Source organism: Protopterus annectens, chromosome 7.part0 (genome assembly GCF_019279795.1).
Source record: "Protopterus annectens isolate FY-2018-M chromosome 7.part0, PAN1.0, whole genome shotgun sequence".
Classification (NCBI taxonomy): Eukaryota; Metazoa; Chordata; order Ceratodontiformes; family Protopteridae; genus Protopterus; species Protopterus annectens.
In genome coordinates, this window is record NC_056739.1 from 1,023,136,943 (window position 1) to 1,023,156,167 (window position 19,225).

The 19,225-nt window shown below is 38.1% G+C and overlaps 1 protein-coding gene and 1 pseudogene across 2 annotated transcripts in view; one reads left to right on the plus strand and one right to left on the minus strand.

Annotated features, from left to right (window-relative positions):
- LOC122806829 (hyaluronidase-2-like) overlaps positions 1-19,225 on the plus strand; it is a 174,071-nt gene that overhangs the window by 54,508 nt on the left and 100,338 nt on the right. The window lies entirely within an intron of this gene.
- LOC122806125 lies at positions 10,043-13,337 on the minus strand (annotated as a pseudogene).

Here is a 19,225-nt window from a genome sequence, read left to right on the forward strand (position 1 = left end):
TAAATTACTGTCCCATCTTCCTAATCTGGCGATAGCACAGATGGTCGTTAGATTCCATAGCACTTCTTGGAAAGATGAGCCTTTACATTTTTTGGCAGTGCAAAAATCAAAAGCTTATTCAGTGTCACAAGCACACAAACACTTCAATCAGTATAAATGTGCAAAATTCATTTACATATAGAAGACGTAAGCCATTTAGTCTACAGAAGTAGAGCTGTTAATATTTCTCGGTCACTTTCTCATTCTTGTGTCTGAATTGTTATATGGAACACTAAATTCTTTCTAAATGTCTTAAATTAATGAGATGTCGTCACTCACTTTTTTTTTTCCTCGATAAATACAAGAGCAAAGAATTATTCCCATTTCCTAGACCAAATTTCCTTGTGTAAAAAAAAAAAAAAAAAAAAAAATACTACCTTACTTCTCTGAAAATGGGGTGCAATACTAGTGGAACACTGTGGGGTACGCCTGATAAATATAGTGCTAGCAAATTACTGAAATAGACCCGGATAATATATTTTCATCAAGACAACCAAATCTGTATCTGAGAGAGGGAGAACTATGTTTTCCATGGAGATACAGTGGATATAAGTGTACACACCCTTGTTTAAAATGCCAGGTTTTTGTGATATAAAAGAGACAACAGTCATTTCAAAACGTTTCCCACCTTTAATGTGAATAGTTTGTTTTTCCAATTGAATTTTACATCTTAATCTGTTGGGGGAAAAAATATATAAAAAAAAAAAAAAGTACAATACGCTAGTTGCATAAGTGTGCACACCCTTAAACGAATACTTTGTCAAAGCACCTTTTGATTTAATTACAGCATTCAGTCTTCTTGGGTACACACCTGCCATCAATAAGAGACTCTTAACTCTAAAGTTCAGCTGTCCTAGTAAGATTTTCCTGACATTTACTCAGTTGCCTATTACAGCAAAAGCCATTGTTCGCAGAGAGCTTACAAAGGATCAAAGGGATCTCATTGTTGAAGGGTATCCATCAGGAGAAGGGTACAAAAGAAATTTGCACAGCATTGGATATACCATGGAACACATTGAAGATAGGCATCAGAAAGTGAGAAAATATGGGACAACAGTGACATTGCAAAGAACTGGACGTCCCTTCAAAATTGATGAAAAGATGAGACTAAAACTGGTCAGGGAGGCTGCCAAGAGACCTACAGCAACACTGAGGGAGCTGCAGGAATTTCTGGCAAGTAGTAGATGTGTACTACATGCGACTACAATCTCTTGTATTCTGCATATGTCTGGACTGTAGGGGTAGGGTTGCAACACGGAAGCCTTTTTTACAGAGGAAAAACTTCAGACCCGGCTAAAATTTGCAAAACAATACATGAAGTCTCCCAAAAGCATGTGCGAAAATGTGTTATGGTCTGAGATCAAGGTTAAACTTTTTGGCCAGAATTCCAAAAGGTATGTGTGGCGCAAAAATACTTTGCATCGCCAAAAGAACACCATCTCCAGGGTGAAGCATGGGGGTTGGTTGTATCATGCTTTGGGGTTGCTTTTCTTCTGGAACTGGGGCTTCAGTCAAGGTGGAGGGAATTTTATGAGCAGTTCCAAATACCAGTCGCTTTTGGCCCAAAACCTTCAGGCATCTGTTGAAAAGAAAAATTTCACCTTTTCAACACTACAGTGACCCCAAGCATACATCCAAATCAACAAAAGAATGGCTTCACCAGAAGAAAATTAAGGTTTTAGAATGGCCCAGCCAGAGCCCAGACCTAAATCCAATAGAAAATCTTTGGGGTGGCCTGAAGAGGGTTGTGCACAAGAGATGCCCTCATAATCTGACAGATTTGGAGCACTTTTGCAAGGAAGAGTGGGCAAATATTGCCAATTTAATGTGCCATGCTGATAGACTCCTACCCAAGAAGACTGAATGCTGTAATTAAATCAAAAGCTGCTTTGACAAAGTATTAGTTTAAGCGTGTGCATACTTATGCAGCCAGCTTATTGTATGTTTTTTATCTTTTTATATTTTTCCCCTAACAGATTCAATTTTCAATTGAATTGTACAGGTTATAGGTCACATTTAAAGGTGGTAAAAGTTTTGAAATGATTTATTGTGGTCTCTCCTTTTATCTCAAAAACCTGGCATTTTAACAGGGGTGTGTACACTTTTTTTAACCCACTGTAACTATGCTTGATTCTTTCGCTGCTGGATGTAGAACCAACATTTACTTGTAATTTGTGCACTGAACTGTTGGAAATGTGAAACAATCATATGCTGCAAGAGGTGAAAAAACTGCTGATGCTTTAAAGTGTCATCCAACCCCCTGTTACACTTCTGTTACACATTCCCAGAGGACATAGTGGTGGAACATTCTTATGTTGTCACTGGATGCTTGGAGCAGCAGCTGGGATTGTATAGTGAGCGAGTATGATTTAATAGCGGGGGTCCTGGAGGATACCCCCAGAAAGCTGCTGGCAGGACTGCAGTGTTACACTTACAGCAATTGATGGCTCTCTGCATTCTGTACAAGTAAAACATGTACTGAAAGCAAGACTTGTGATTTGATGTAGGTACTAACGAAAGACCATAAGGAACAAGGGAAAGGGATGGCGATACTGGCTGTTTTCTGCTTTTCCTCAACCTGCAACATTTAAGCCATTGATGCTGTTAATATGTCCGTTCCATAACTGTGCAAATGTTCTTAATATTCTGCTGCTGCAAAGAAGCCAATCAGTGGCAGCATAATTTATCAGTTTTGAGTGCTGTGAAATAGGTGTGATCTAAACCATCCAGCAAGCGGCATACATCAAAGTAAACATTGTAAAGTAGAGCCAAATGAAAGTGAGGGGTGCCAGTGGCTGAATCCAACAAAATGGCAAAGTATCTCAACCACAATGCCAGTGACCACAGAAGGCAATAGATATAAAAAAAAAGTGTATTCTTTGACGTCTTGGCACAATTGCCTTCAAGGTGTGTCGAATGGCAAAGTATGGCTATGAAGCTGGGGTACTGAGATAGGCATAAAGAGATTGAACGCTGAAACAACTTGTCATGTGAAACCAAAGTGCCAGTTGAAATGGAGAACCACAACATTCTGGGAAGTAATAAAGAAATGCAGAGTAAGATGTTTGGAGAACTATACAAGTTAAAGCAGAACTGACTGCAGATTGGGCGTCTACAAAGTGCAATCTTAAAAAGGAAAAAAAAAGTTATAGAATGTAAAGCCCTTCTACAGAAGTCCACACCATTATCTCTACTGCTTTGTTCACTTCCAAGTTGCATCCATCTTGGGGGTTGTTCATAACCTGGAACTGATAGTACATCTAACTGACCTTTTTTCAGTCAAAGGATGGCGAGAAGTTAAAAGTCCCAGGGTAGAGTCAATAGCAGTATTCCTGTAGTTGAGTGAGGGAAGAGAGAGAGAGCAGGGTAACTTCAAAGATGTCATTTTAATTTTAGTTGAGAGGATAGTCTGATGCCTTTCTGGTCTCTGAATTACCAACATTATTCTTCAGTCCAGATTCTATCCGCAGTGGTGGTGCTGCGGTAGCGTTGTCGCCTCACAGTAAGACGCTGTCTGGGTCGACTCTGAGCGTCTTCTGTGTGGAGACATGCATGAATGGGCGTACCTTCGTTGGAAGGTTGTGCATCCGGGCTGTCAACTCGGTACGTAAAAATCAACTGCCAGTTATTAGCGGACCAGAGTTCTGCTGTGGCGACCCCTAACTGGGAAAAGCAGAAGGTCACAACAACATTCTTCAGTCCAGATTCTCTGCAAAGCAAAAAAAAAAAAAGTGTTTGGCTCCTTGCCTGGATGCAAAAACTTGAATAAGCTTTAAAAAATTAAAAGTAGGTGGTATTGGATGGTCTAAAAGTAAAAAAAAAAAAAAAATGTACATGAGGCACAAACAGTAAAAAGATGGGAAGTTATGGACCATCCCACAAAAAGGGATGAGGCCTCAAAGGAGAGTCTAACCACCAATACACCACCCGAGACTATTGCCATCGGGCAGTAGTATGACTGCATTTAATAGAAGGGCAAACGGTGGTGAAAACCCACACCAGAAGCCATAATAGATGGGTTAGAGGACGTGAAGGGAGTCCTTGTGGAGGAAAGAATGGGAGGAGAGAGGCAATTTCATCAGAGTGCAGAAAGATGGCATGTTGCAGTAGATGTGTAACCAAAAATAGTGTTAAAATGGTGGTGTGATCTTTGGCAGTGTGCAGAAGCAGTTTTTATCCAGGAGGAAATGGCATTCCTTACAAGGTTGGAGTGTGTCAGGAGAGGGCAGCAGAAATGGTACCACTGTATATAAGAATTGCTGAGCATATTTTAATACGTGTAATATTGAAGGGTGAGAGAAATATTTGTGTCCAGTTTGAGTGCGAGTATGTCATTCGAAGATAAAGGTTTGGGGAAATGGCGCATTACTAAAATGGTAGTGGATGGTTAACACACTTCATGTGATGCATGTACAACTTTGCAGCTGATATGCAAACATTACTTAAAGAACGAAGAACAAGTGAGTAAGGATACAAATCAAATGAAGTAGTTTATATCAAACCAGCGTCTTGGACCTCAGAAGTTGCAATACTTTTTCAATAAAACAGTGTGACCTGTGCCTTTAGACCTGTGCCTTTACTCATGTTTGAAATGCAAGTTTTATTTGGTGTATAGTGGGTGCATTTATTGATCTCCAGTACTTGCTTTATCCAGTTCAAGATTACAGGGAAACCAGAGGTCTGTTTCAGTACTGTAGTTGGTGCTAGGCTCCTGAGAAGCAAAGCCTAAATGAGGTGCTGTTTCATTGTAAGACACTCCCACACCCACTTGTATTCGTATACTGTTCATGCGCATACAGGCAGCTTGGAAGTTCACCATTTCACTTGTTGCAAGCTTTTGGGGATGTGGACAGAAGCCAGAGCACTAGGTAAAAACAATGAAGCATGCAAAAGGCACCTATCCTGGTTCTGATGTGATATCTTGAGCCTCTTTTTTTTCCCTTCCCCATGTTTGCCTTTCTTTGAAGAATTGAACGCAATCAATACTAACACTTCCTGAAAGTGTGAAGCAGACCAAGGCAGTGCTTTTTCAGGGCTTGGAGAAAAATTAACTTGTTAGAGTCTCTAGGTTGGGAAATTTTACTGACCTTAGTAGACCAAGTAGCCTGTGACAGTGTTTTAACATCAGCCATTTAGTGTGTGACACGTGCTTTGTATTGTTGACTGGATAGTCTACATTAGCAGCTGGGGGAACAGCTGGGGGAAAAGTGTGTTCTCAATGACAGCAAAGGTATTTACTGTTTTATAAAGATAGGCTGCTCTGCAGATAAGCAGGCTTTTCTCTTGACATAAGAAGGAACGAGAGACTGTCAAGATGGCTTACACCCTGATCAGCAGCTTAACTTCAGCTCTCCTAGTGCAAAAGCCGAAACTAAGAAACAGCAGCCTGAAATGTCAGCTTGAGTAAAATTCAGTTACTGACTAGTACGTGGACTGCCTGGATGCCTTCAAAGAAGAAACGGATCCTTAAGGAAAATACAGCTAGAAAGGTGAAGAGCACACTGTCTGGGAAGAATCCTGCAGCTGTTGCGCAAGAAGAACTTCAAACTCCATATTTTGGTGCAAGACTTGGCTTCCAGTAATCTAGAGGAAAAAATCAAATGTGCTCAGAGCTAGTTAAACTCAACACTGAAGGTGTATATCAACTCCAATAAAAGGCTGGAAAAAAATAAAAGAAGATTTAAAAAGATGTTCAGTTTAGCTAATAACTGCAAAAATCGGAGGTCTGAATTAAGAAAAGGCTGTCTGAATATGAGCCTGCTCCAGAAGATATGTTTCAAAAAATGTTAGAATTGAGATTTTCTGCTGTACCAGAGAAATTTTTAAAAGGAACCATCTGAATTTTATGGGGGCACAAATAAGCAACTGGACTAGTATTCTACATCCGGCATTGTAAATTGAAAGGGCACACTGATGCTTTCTCATGGCCATATTTGGAGCGTACACACAAAGATCCTTATGAGTAAAGATTCAAACCTACCAGCAGAAAGAGTTGATCTGGCAAAACTGTGGCAAAAGGGGCGAAGACGTGTTTTAAAAAAAATGGAAGAGGAATCTGATTTAAGAGCAGGCAGCTATTGAGTAATTTTAATTTTATGTAATGTTTAGATTGTAGGATATTATGTGATGAATAATGGCTGTAAATGTGTACGTTAATTTGGTTTGATTATTTTATACAAGTGTAAGGTTTGCCTATGTCAGCTGCGGTGGTTCAGTGGTTAGCATTGGCGCCTCACAGCAAGAGGTTCTCTGGTTCGATCCTCAGCTGGGGTGCCATCTGTTCGGTGTCTGTATGTCCTCCCTGTGGTCGCGTGGATTTCCTTGAGGTGCTCCGGTTTCCTCCCACATCCCAAAGACATGCTGTAGGTGGATTGGACACACTAAATTGGCCCTAGGCATGTGTGCGTGTGTGTGCCTTCTGTGGAAGGTTGGGTGCCGGGCTGGCAACTCAACACCATAAAACTTCACTGCCAATCATGAGCGGACAGGTGATCCACTGTGGCAACCCCTAACTGCGAAAAGCCGAAAGAAGAAGAAGTAAGTTTGCCTAGGTCACAAAGATTTTAACTAGTTTTCTTCTGGTGGTGGTGGTTTTTTTCAGTAAGCAGTCTACCTTTAGACTGATATCAACTTCAAACAAATCTCAACAGTCACGCTTTGCTATACTTAAAACATGTGGATATTTTGCTTGCTTCCACCTTCTCAAACCAGAATGAAACTAATCTCCCCTTAACGTCAAAGCTGTCAGCAGTATCGCTAGACTTTTATCACTTGAAGTTTGAGCTGCCTTTGTTCAGCCTTTGTTCAGCCTTTCTCAATTTTCTTTTCTCTTCTAATTCGCTAAGCTTCAGACGCTTCAGTAATAAATTCCCAATATTTTTTTTTACTTTTCTCCTTGCACTGAGCATTACTGCATCTCCTTTTAAAGGGCAACTGTTGTAAGGAAGTATTTTTTTGGATCCTGTCCTGATGCTCTCATTAATCTGATGTTTTCTGATTTGCTCTTTCCCTAAATTGGCAAAGTGGGGCAACCATACTTTTTTTTTTTTTAAACTTTCCTTTCCACATTTTGCAACTTTCCTCAACCAAAAAAGTAAAAATCACTTTGTAATTCTTTCCGAGTATTTGTGGAGATTTTAAAATCTAAAACCGTGACCATATTGAAAGCTTTTTTTTAAATAAGCTTGTATCCTTTTGTTGCTGTTACCCCTCCCCCATTCACTGTCATGGCCAAAAGTGTCAAGTGTGCCGTCTCCATGTATGCCGCTAGCGACTCTGACTAAAGTCATTCACTTGGTCCATATAATATGCATGAAGCTATGAAAAATGCCTTCAGCTGACTTTCTTTTCCATTATTGATCTAATGTACATTTTGTCTTGCTTAGTACTGTCCATGTTTATTACTTTGCTGTAATACACTACTGTCCTTTCCTGCTACCAAAATTGGCTGTATTGCACCACACACACGCAACTGTCATCTGGTTGTAATGTTTAGACGTTTTAACCCAGGAATGAAATTCCACATCATAGTGGAGCACTGCTTGAACCTTCACCAAAGAATTTTGAGTTAACCCAATTTGCTTGCTTCAGTTAGCTTTACCCTTCAGTTATTTGCCATGCCTGTTAGCATTGGCATTCTGGAACTATCCAAAGCTATTGGATTTGATTTTTGCAATGTGTGTGTGCTTCAGTGCAAGTCATTTTCTCTTGTGTTCTAACTTTTTATCTAACTTGATCTCTATTTAAAAAGGCTCCATTTGAAACAACTCATTAAGCAATTTAATGAATGAGTAAACATTGGGTTGTCACTACTAAAATTGCAAGATATTAAAGCCCTTCTCTTCTGTTTTTTGTCTAAGATGGCCGCCAAATAGGAAGCCCTTCTTCAACCTGCTCTCAAAAATAATTTCTAATCTAACCAAATCACTCAATACCACTGCATCAAATCTTACAACAAACAAATATAATATAAGGGAAAATATACTTTCACCTACTTGTGGCTTATTTTATGGTCTCGAAGCAAGATTAAGCCAGAACACTCTCTTCTGTAGCAGTGGTGACTCTGGATACATGTGCTTGGGCCTACCAGCCTTAAGAAAACAACCCAGACAAGCAAACAGTCAAAAGCTATATGGAACAAATGGAATCACAATCCAGTAAGACCAGGTTATCGCTAATCAACTCTCCGGAAAAGGAGATCTCTACAAAGAGACATAGCACTAAATCACAATCTGAAGCTCATAAGCAAATCCAAAAAACCAAGTCTGACCAGCCATTTACTATGGAAGAGTTCAAAGCCGCTCTACTTCCTCTTCAGTCGGACATTCAAGCTTTCTCCACAAAATTAACATAATTCGGAAATAACTTTGATCAAATCATGACTAGAATGGAGTAAAATGAGGCAAAAATAATGAAATAAAAAATACAGGAGTTGCAAAAAGCTGTTTCTTTAAATGACACTTCATCAAGGACTTGCAACAGAAAATAGACCTTGAAGCGAGAATGAAACGTAACTATCTTAATCGGACGCATTCCAGAAAAGTACGATCAATCACAACTCACCAGTATTACAAGATAAATTTTTGATCTTGTCTTATCAGTCAGTTGCAATAGAGAGAATCCACAGGGTGCTAAGGAAGTCTTAAATATCCAACACTCCTAGACCAGCATACTCCAGAGTCCTGAATGCCTCACATGCCCAGTCTGTTTGCAAATAAAGAAAATCATCATTTGGAATGGAAACAAAATAGTCGCTCAAGACTTACACTACCAATAAAACAGTCAAGACATGTCCTCTCTCCCTTTTGCAACTACCTTCTAATCTGACATTAAATTCCAAATGAAGTACCCGGCGACTCTATGCTTCCAACATAACAGTATCAACTACTCAGTAAAAACCATCCAAGCAGCTAAATCGGCCTTTCCTAAAGCATTCAGAGTTACCGGACGATTCTTGCATGAGTTAATGTACAAAGAGCCCAACGATGTTTGCTCTATACAAAAAGTGCACACAGATCCTGAAACAATGGAGATCTAAAGCCAATAATCCAGCTTATCTACCTTGTTCTTTGGGTTTTTATTATTGCTGTCTCAGAATTCCATTTTCCATAATGAGGAAGCGCAACATGCAGTCAACAAATGCCTTCTGACCTTACAAGTAACTTCCGGGCTAAAAACATAAGGGCAAAGTTAGCTGATGCAACAAGCACTTGAGTCCCAACATATACACGCAGATCCTACAACATCCAGATTGTATGTAACTAACTTCAATTATTCGGTATGTAAATATGAGTTCTACAAAGATTTCAAAAATGTAACAAACTAGCATTGTTTCATTATTTCATCCATCCAAACTGATCAGCTCTTTATATAACAACATACAGCCGGAACCAGCAAAAGACTTGTATTTTAATTTTTGGAACTAAAAGTGGTCTTTCTTTTACAAGTCCCTGAGGAACACTGTAACTAAATCATATACATTTGAATTTCAGACTCCCATTTCCTTCAAAAAATACATAACTCTAAACCTGTTATTCTAACAACTTTCTAAGTTTACAGGAGCAATATTTAAATGTTTTTGGGCCTTTATCCCCCATTATTTTGGTCATTATCCAGTATTCTTGGGCTGAGAGGTATGTCTGTGGCTCCCACTAGGCACACATGGGTGTTTTTAGGGTGATCTGGGAGTAATGTCACTCTGCTGTACTTGTATAGATGGAGAACTGACATTATTTACACTTTCCGTTGAAGTGCTGCATTAATGCATGGCATTTTCATGCATACTGCCCAATTTCCTAAACGGCAATATTGCTCATGAAATAGGAGATGTAAACAAAAAAGTTAATGCTTACAACTAACTCAGGTGTGTTTTAGACTGCATATGTCCAGTGAGCCCCTTCCACCAATGAAATTACAGGACTTTCTTTACACTGAACAATGAATGAGAAGAGGAAATGCATACACCTCCCAACTACTCCAACCACTTCAGAGTAAGTCAGAAAAATTAGCACGTCTCCTTAACTAAAACTATAATGGTTTGCTTCCATGAATCATTGGCTGTTGCTTTCTCCCTTTTGGAGAGGAATTGGACATTTTTCCCTTTCTCTATCCCCCTTGTGACCGGTACAGTCCCTCTTTGCATAGCAGCCAAAGTTCTCATTTTCTGACACATGAACACCACAGACACCAGAATGAAGAGTTTAATGATAAAAGCCCCATAGATACTAGCCTGGTAAACCACTTGGTCTGCCAAATTAGTGCAGATTGTAATGTTTTCAGTCAAACATCTGAGACAACTGGTTGGATTCTGCCTTCCAGTGGATGAACAATCCCACTAGCAAAAATCTGAGGAAGGCCCATGAACAAGGAGGCAAACCATACTAAACAAATTTAATACGATGGTTCAAGTCCTGGTAAGTGACTTGTAATGAAAAGGATGACCGATTGCTGTGTAGCTCTCAAAGCTTAACATGACATTAAAAATTGTTGCATAGCTACATGCTTCAAAAAGGAATGAGTAAATTTTGCAGGCACTGTTTAAGGTGCCTGATGTGAAAGGCTTCCATGCTGAACTATACAATTGTGCAGGCATTCCCACCAAAAGGACTGATAAATCTGAGCAAGCCAGGCTGATCATATGGTCCATTACCACTTTCTGAAGGTAGCCATTCTTTTGTAGCACCTGTGTGACTGTGATGGTAATGAGGTTCCCACTCACTCCAATCAAAAATATGATAATGTGTATGATAGTCAGAGCCACCTGGACATCTCTTGATATTAAGTGTTTTAAACTTTCAATTCTTTCAAATAACCACTGCAGTTTACCCCATGAGGCATGTTTACTGAAGTTGTCTGTAACAGGTATCGATACTTCGAGGTTGCACTGATAATGAGCTAACTTGCATACCCATGGCCAACGTCTATGCTTAGGAAGTTAATAGAACGCACAGGAAGTTTTCATCGTTATAATTTAACCTTCTTGCCTCAGACCAAAGTTCTCTTTGCAGATCACCACCCACTTTGTGATGTAATTGTCTGTCCCACCTTTGGTGTAAAGGTTTTCTCTATCCTCACTAATCATAACTTATTAACAACACCTATTTAGTTTCAGGAGATGTTTGATGGAAATGCGTTCTGCCCAGAAGCACAGTGTGATCTTAAAATGAAAAAAGAGGAATGAGAAGGGAAGAGAAAGAGGGGGAAAAAGGAAAAATGTATCTAAATCCGATATAAACTGTAGCCAGTTAGCGTGTAAAGATTTATGGAGGGACCTGAAACGCTTAAATCGCTGTTTTACAAAATAATTTGCGACGAGAGTTCTGCACCTATTCGGCAGAGTATAGTAGTGAAAGAGTGAAAGAGTGAGTGAGAGGGGATACATTATGAAACATCAAAGCAACCAGATACAAGAGGCATGCAGATGTGTTTCCATTACTAGATTAAATTTAGTTGTTGTGCCTGGTTGTTGCGCAACTGATGTAAAGCATTATAATAGTAGTTCTATTTTGGGTCCAAGCCATTAGAACAGTAATACATACACTCCTAAAACAAATGTCATGTTTAACCAAATATTAAAAGCATTTCTCTATGAAACCAAGATACAGTAAAATTGCTGTCAGGAGTTTATAAATGCTTTAACTCCAGATAATTTGACAAGATATGTTGGGCAAGAATTTATATTTTATAATAAGATGGCCACGCAGTTAAACTACTGGATTGTATTGGTATTTATGCACCTAAGAACATTGATGTACATAAATGTTTCGCACGGGCATTAAAGCCCTTCTAGCTTGCCATTATGCCAAAACACTTGTTCCCATAGTAAATGTCCAGGCTGTTCTTAAAAATATCTAAACTAATACTTGCTTTAATGTAATTGGGTAGTCTGTTCCAAGCATCAGCTACTCTGTCAGAGAACCAATTAGTGCACTTCTCATTCCTATAGAATCTTCTACATAGGTTATCTGATGATTCTCTAGTACTTTTTGATAACCTCAAACTAGAGGTAGTTGTCCCTAAATGGCTTGTATACCTGAATAAGATCTCTTAAATATCTGTAAGACACTGTACAAGTTCAGATATTTTAGTCTTTCATAATAACTTAGATTGTCACATCTATGGATGCCCTTTTTATATTTCCGCTGTACTTTTTCCAGTTTATTCGTGCTTGTTTTCCTGTAGGGTTTCCATATTGTTATTCCATAATAGAGTTTGGGTCTAATGTAACACACAATGACTTCATTATGTTTGATTTCCTAGACACTATAAATCTTTTTATACAACTATCATTAGTCAATTGGTTGATATGATTAGAAAAACTCATAGCTAAATCTACCCATATACCCAGATCCTTAAATGAGTCTACAGTTTCAATCACGGTGTGCTGTATTAAATATTCACCTTTCAGTTTGTCTCCCAAATCTCATACGCTTAGTTTTTGATGTATTTAACTTATTATTCTCCTGTGCCCAAATGGTCAATTTAGTCCAATTATTTTGCAGACATGCCTTATCCGTAATGCTTGTAATCAGTTTACCCAATTTCAGGTCGGCCGCATATAGACTGTAGAACACCTCAGATGAAAAAGTAAGGTCTGAAAGATGCAATCTAAACAAGTAAGGGCCTAGTACAGAGCCCTGTGGGACACCATGACTGTAACAGGATTTCACCTGTCCAGTTGGTGTGTGATACTTGCCATGTCCTATTTGTAAGCCATGCAGCTATCCATCTTATCAACAGTACATCAATACCTAGTTGTACTAATTTATTGACCAGTGTTTTGTCCCATGACCCTGTCAAATGCTGAAGTTAAATCCTATATAAATCACAGCACAATTTGTCATTCATAGCTGTTGTTATATTGTTATAGAACATAATGTTACAAGTGGTAATAGATCTATTTTCAACAGATGCATGCTGATATATGGTTTCAAGTCCCAACCTATCCACTTTTGACAATAACTTATCTAGTATTACCTTTGCCATTGTTTCCACAACATGAAAGTAGACTTGAGGGTATGATTCCGTGTTTGTCCTACTTCCCTTTCCCTTAAAGACAGGTTTAATAAATGCATGTCTTAAGTCTTGAGGAATCTTCCCATATTTATATGACCTAGTGAATAATAAATGTAATGGCAGTGTAAGTTCTTGCTCAAGTGTTCTCAAATCATTGTTACTTATTCCGTCTCCTCCCTGCGCTTTGTTTGCATCCAGTTTGCACAGTTCTTTTTTTCAGTGTAATCTAATTTGATTCCATTATCTGGGGTTACCTGGATGTCACTAGGACAACTTACCTCCATATGGTATATGTTCTGATTTAAGGATTTGTGTGTAGTGATATGTTGTAACTGTAATTTAAGAGTTGTATATATGTGATCTGGCATTTAGCTCACTTGTAATGCACTTATTCTGTTGCTTCATCTCTTGAGTATATGGTTCTCCTCCTATATACAAAACTTCACAGAGACGTACGAATTTCAAATAACCCCAACATTAGCAAAGTATTTTTATCAAAATCCTTTTGGTTCCCAAAGCTCACACTAATTAGTAATTACTGTATACTCTAATATCCAATCCAAGAGGTAAAGGCAAGTACTTATAATTACAAATCTCTTTTTAACGGAAAAAATAATACTCTTCTTATAGTGAATTTAGGTTGGAACCCCACCTAGCAGTATTTGGTCATAACAAAAAGTGTCTTAATTAATCATTAGTTTAAAAAAAAAAAAAAAAACATAATTTAGGACATATCCATAAAACGTTAATGCAGGATATGAAGTTTATTTTTGTGCTGAGTATCTGATGCATCTTAGAATATTAGTAGAATTTTATATAATAGGTTTGTAAATCTGATTCCTACACCTCTTTCAGATGTGTGGATATGCACGGGGGGGGGGGTTGTCACTTGCATCTTACTGCCACATCTATCGTCCATTAAGAATTGTCACAACATATACCAGAATGCCATTTACAATCCTCTACAATGTCCAATTTCCCCTTCACTCGTTATGTCAACTATCGTCCATTAAGAATTGTCACAACATATACCAGAATGCCATTTACAATCCTCTACAATGTCCAATTTCCCCTTCACTCGTTATGTCAACTATTTATTTATTTTACATTTGTTGACCGGGCTAGTCCAACTGGATATATGTCCATTTTCAGCAGAGGCCCGGGGAGAAAAGCTCCACATGCAAGCATCTGTAATAACAGGTAAAACATTAAACATGGTTATAATATATATGTCAAAAATAGTTAGATTTTAAGTAAAAAGCAGAAGTTGAGAAAGTGTATTTTAAGAGTTTCTTAAAGCTAAAAAAAGAAGAAAATTTGTGAGTACCTAGATGCACAAGGAAAGCTAGTTATTTACAGCAGAAAAGTTGAGAGTACCTAGATATCAAAGGTAGACTAGTCAGGGTTGCTACAGGGGCAGAGCCAGTGGGCTTTGAGGTGTGTTTCTGAGTTGGGATTTGAAGCGAGGAAGAGTGTTCCAGGTTTTTCCTACTGTTTGAGAACAAGGTTTTGCCAGCCGAGTTATTGGGTTTTTACTAGTCGATATAAGTAGTTTATCAGAGGAACGAAGGCTTTTAAGATTGCAGTAAGGAGTGAGAAGTGAAGTGAGAATGGGAGTGTTTGTGGGTTTGTAAAGTACTTTGTGGGCTAAGGAGAGCTGGTGAATTAGAATTTGGTTTTGTAGTTGGAGCCATCGTAGTTGCCTTAAGTTTTGGCAGTGATGTGTTCTAAAAGTAGAGTTAGTGGCAAATCTGGCAATATTGTTGTAGGCAGCAGACAGTTTGCTGAGGTTAGCTTTGGACACTGAAGTGTAGATGGGAGAGGCATACAGGAGAGTGGAGATAAGATGGGTCTGAGCAATGGAGGTTCTGGCAAGTGGAGTAAGGAATGGTTTAATTCTCTAGAGGGAGCCTAGTTTTCTGTTAACTAATTTTTATAGTATTGCTGATGTGCGTCAAAGGTCAGATTGTTTGTTTGTTTCAACTCCGAGGAGTTTGGTAGTTGGATCGAGTGATATGTTTGTGCCATTATTTGATGTGAGACAGAAATTCAGTGGAGAGGATTTTCGGGTTGGTGAGAAGAGTAATAATTTGTTTTTTGGGGGGTTCAAAATTAAGCATAGTTTGAGGAACCAAATTTCTACGGTTTCAAAAATGGTTAGAGTAATGATATCATTGGAATCTTGGAATTTTAATGGACTGCAAAATAATAAGAACCTAATTCTACATTTAATTTACAAATCAAAGGCCAATATGACACTTATCCAAGAGACCCATATGAATAAAGTTCAATGGGAGAAGGATTTAAAAAAGAAATGGATAAAACTAATAGCCGCAGGTTATTCTACTGTCTCTAAAGGGGTAGCAGTAATTGTCAAAAATTCTTTCAAAGGCACCATAATGTCAAGTGACTGTGATCCTAATGGTAGGTGGCATTACCTAACATGTTTCAGTAAAGAAATTTTAGTCTTAAATGTATACGGTCCGTGCTTGTACCAGACTTTTTTTTTTTTTTTTTTCATATACGAAATTTACAAAATTTTAGAAAAATTCCCAAATCTATACTTATTAGGTGGGGATTGGAATATGACTATCAGACCTGAACTAGATAGAGCGAACAAGGTAAACCATCTATTGGCCTTTCTAAGCTTATAACTGAATTAATGGATGATTTTGATATATGTGATCCCTTTGAGCTATATAGAAATGACTCTGCAATCAGTAAGTTTACATTTTTCTCAGCATCACATAAATCGTGGTCTAGGATAGACTTTTTTTCTTCAAGTTTCTCAAAATATGCAATAAACTATTACGACCCGAGAACCCTTTCTGACCATGCCAAAATTAATCTAAAAATAAGTGAGGTAAAGTCAAACATAAGAGACCAATTTGCATCAAACTGCACTCTGAATCCGAACCTTCTTAAAAACAACTCTACCAAGACTTATAGGAATTTTAGACTAACAACAACTTGGAAAAATCAAACATTCCCTTTAACATCTAATGGGCCGTGTCCAAGGCAACACTTAGAGGAATATTAATTCAAAAAGCATCCTTACTCAAACAAGCCAAGTCACAATTAGCTACTTTAGAATTCAAACTAAAAAGCCTTGCGCTAGATCTACAAACCAAATACAACCCAGTTTTAGCAAAACAGATGTTATCCTTACAACTGCATCTTCTTCTTCTGGCCCCTCCTGCTAGGGGTTACCACAGCAGATCAACTGTTTCCATTTTTTCCTGTCCTCTGCATCTTGCTCTGTCACACCAACCACCTGCATGTCCTCTCACCACTTTCATAAACCTTATCTTAGGCCTTCCTCTCTTCCTTGGCAGCTTCATCCTTAGCATCTTTTTCTCGATATACTCTGCATCTCTCCTCAGCACATGTCCAAACCAATGTAATTTTGCCTCTCTGGCTTTGTCTCCAAACCTTCCAACTTGGGCTGACCCTCTAATATACTTATTCCTAATCCTGTCCATCCTTGTCACACCAAGTGCAAATCTTAACATCTTCAACTCTGCCACGTCAAGCTCTGACTCCTGCCTTTTTTTCAATGTCACGGTCTCCACCCATATAACCTAGCTGGTCTCGTTACCCTCTTGTAGACCTTCCCTTTCACTCATACTGGTATTAGTCTGTCAACTCTTACTGGTATTAGTCTGTCACAAATCACTCCTGACACTCTTCTCCACCCACTCCATCCTGCTTGTATTCTCTCCACCTCTCTTCCACACTCACCATTACTCTCAACTGTTGATCCCAAGTACTTAAACTCATCCACCTTCACCTCCTGTACTCCCTGCATCCTCACCATTCCTCTATCCTCACTCTAATTCACACACATATATTCTGTCTTAGTCCTGCTGACTTTCATCCCTCTTCTCTCTAGAGCACATCTCCATCTCTTCAGGGTCTCCTCCACCTGTTCCCTACTCTCACTACAGATCGCAATGTCACCTGCAAACATCATAGTCCTTGGGGACTCCTGTCTGGTCTAGTCTGTCGACAACAGTACAGATGTACAAAACCAACTGTGTGAAATCCAATTAAACCAATTTTCTCTTAAACTCTGACTTCTCTATAGGTATGCTGAACGGGCCCAAACCCCTTCTAAAAATCTGACCAGATTAATCAACATTAAACCTTCACCCTCTAGAATAAAACAAATTAATCATAACAATAGGTCCTTCATCTCTGACAGGGAAATCCATTCAAGTTTTTAAAGAAATATATCAGGAGGTCTATGGCCCCCAAAAACATGCTGAGGAAGCATCCACTGATAACTTCTTAGATGAATTACAATTGCCATTATAAATAACATTGATAAATACACTTAAGGCATCAATAACTGTTGACAAAATATTACTAGCTGTCAATAAATTGAAATCGAGGAAAGCTCCAGGCCCCGATGGATATTCAGTGGAATTCTACAAATCCTTCAAGAAACAATTGGCTCCACTCTTACTCTGTATATAATCATATAATAAAATTCGGCATTACTGATTTGTATATAAATAATTCTAAGACTATACTTATACCAAAGCCTAATGTGAATGAAAATAACCCCAATGATTATCGCCCAATTGCACTAATTAACCTTGATATAAAAATTCTGTCAGTACTGGCACACAGACTTAATAAAATGCTCCCTTATATTATAGCTCCTGAACAGGTAGGATTCACGAGTAATAGGCAAGTTTGGGACAATACATTAACAATAGAAGCAATAACAAGCATGACAGACAAATCCCCCAAATACGCACTTTCTGATGCACAAAAGGCCTTTGGCAGAGTCGACCTAAATATCCTTTTCAAGATTTTGAAACCATTTGTTCTTCCTGAAGAATTTATTGCTATGACCAGAGTTCTATATAACAAGGCTGCTACTACATTATACATAAACAAGAAAAACATCAAACCCTATTACAATAGTTAATGGCACAAGACAGGGATGTCTGCTTTCTCCTTATCTGTTTAACCTTTATTTAGAGGCCGCCCTCCTGAAATTAAGCCAAAAAAAATTCCACCACTCTGTGTACATTTCCAAAGTCCAAATTAAGTACACAGCGTTTGCAGAACATCTACTTTGAATTTCCCTCCACAGACTTGGAAAAGATATTAAGCTCCGTTGACATATATTTTGCAATATCAAACTATGCCATAAATCCAAGTAAATCAAAATTATTTCCATTAAACCTTCTAGGACACTAGGAGTTTTTCATTCCAGAAACAAAAAATAAGATTATTCACTTAAATACCTGGGTGTCGCCTTTACCCATCAGGAAATAATAAAAAAAAATCTTTATAAAGTATGGTCAAACGTTACAGAAGATCTAGAAGGATGGAAAAACCTAAACCTTTCCCTTCTCTCCAAGACTGCAGTCATAAAAATGAATATCCTCCCTAAAATTCTGTATCATTTTTATGCCATCAATCAAAACATTCCAAATAGTGTTTTTTTTTTTTTCTAGGATGACAACATTGGGCAAATTTATCTGGCACAGAGTAACTCTGCCCAAGGAGAAAGGTGGTCTGAGCCTTCCTAACTTTGACATATTAACTTGTTATTAATGCCAGTCATATTATACAATTAGCTAACTATGAAGTTTCTGATACATCATGGCACCCACTTTGGCTCAAAATCTATTACCATCACCTCAGCTCTTCAATATAAACCCAAAGGCTATACCTTTTCTCAATAACAAAACTCTAAGACTTCAAAATGCATCCTGTTTTAATCAATAATATGGTTTGTTTCCAAAAGCTCATAACCTCCTTATACTTGACCTCTTTAATTATGGCTCAACCAATCCATATGAACCCCATTATCAGACTTAATAGAAGTGTTCAGTCTGGGATTTTTATCAAATCAAAGATCTGCCATTGAGTTCTATTGTAGACTCCGTAGCAGCAAGTAAAAAAAAAAGGTACAATTATTAAACATATTATCTCTAGTAACTTGACATCAGAAATTAATGTAACTTCACAAGACTTCTATCCGTATCAACAAATCACTTCTCTTTTAATGAGGAGTAAAATGTTATCAAAAGCCTAATGTTATCAAAAGCCTATAGATAAAGTACTTTAAATTCAAAGAAGTAATCCTACATTCCAACTATTGGGAGAGTCAATAATTAACTATTGAAAAAAAAACTAACTCCTTTTAAAA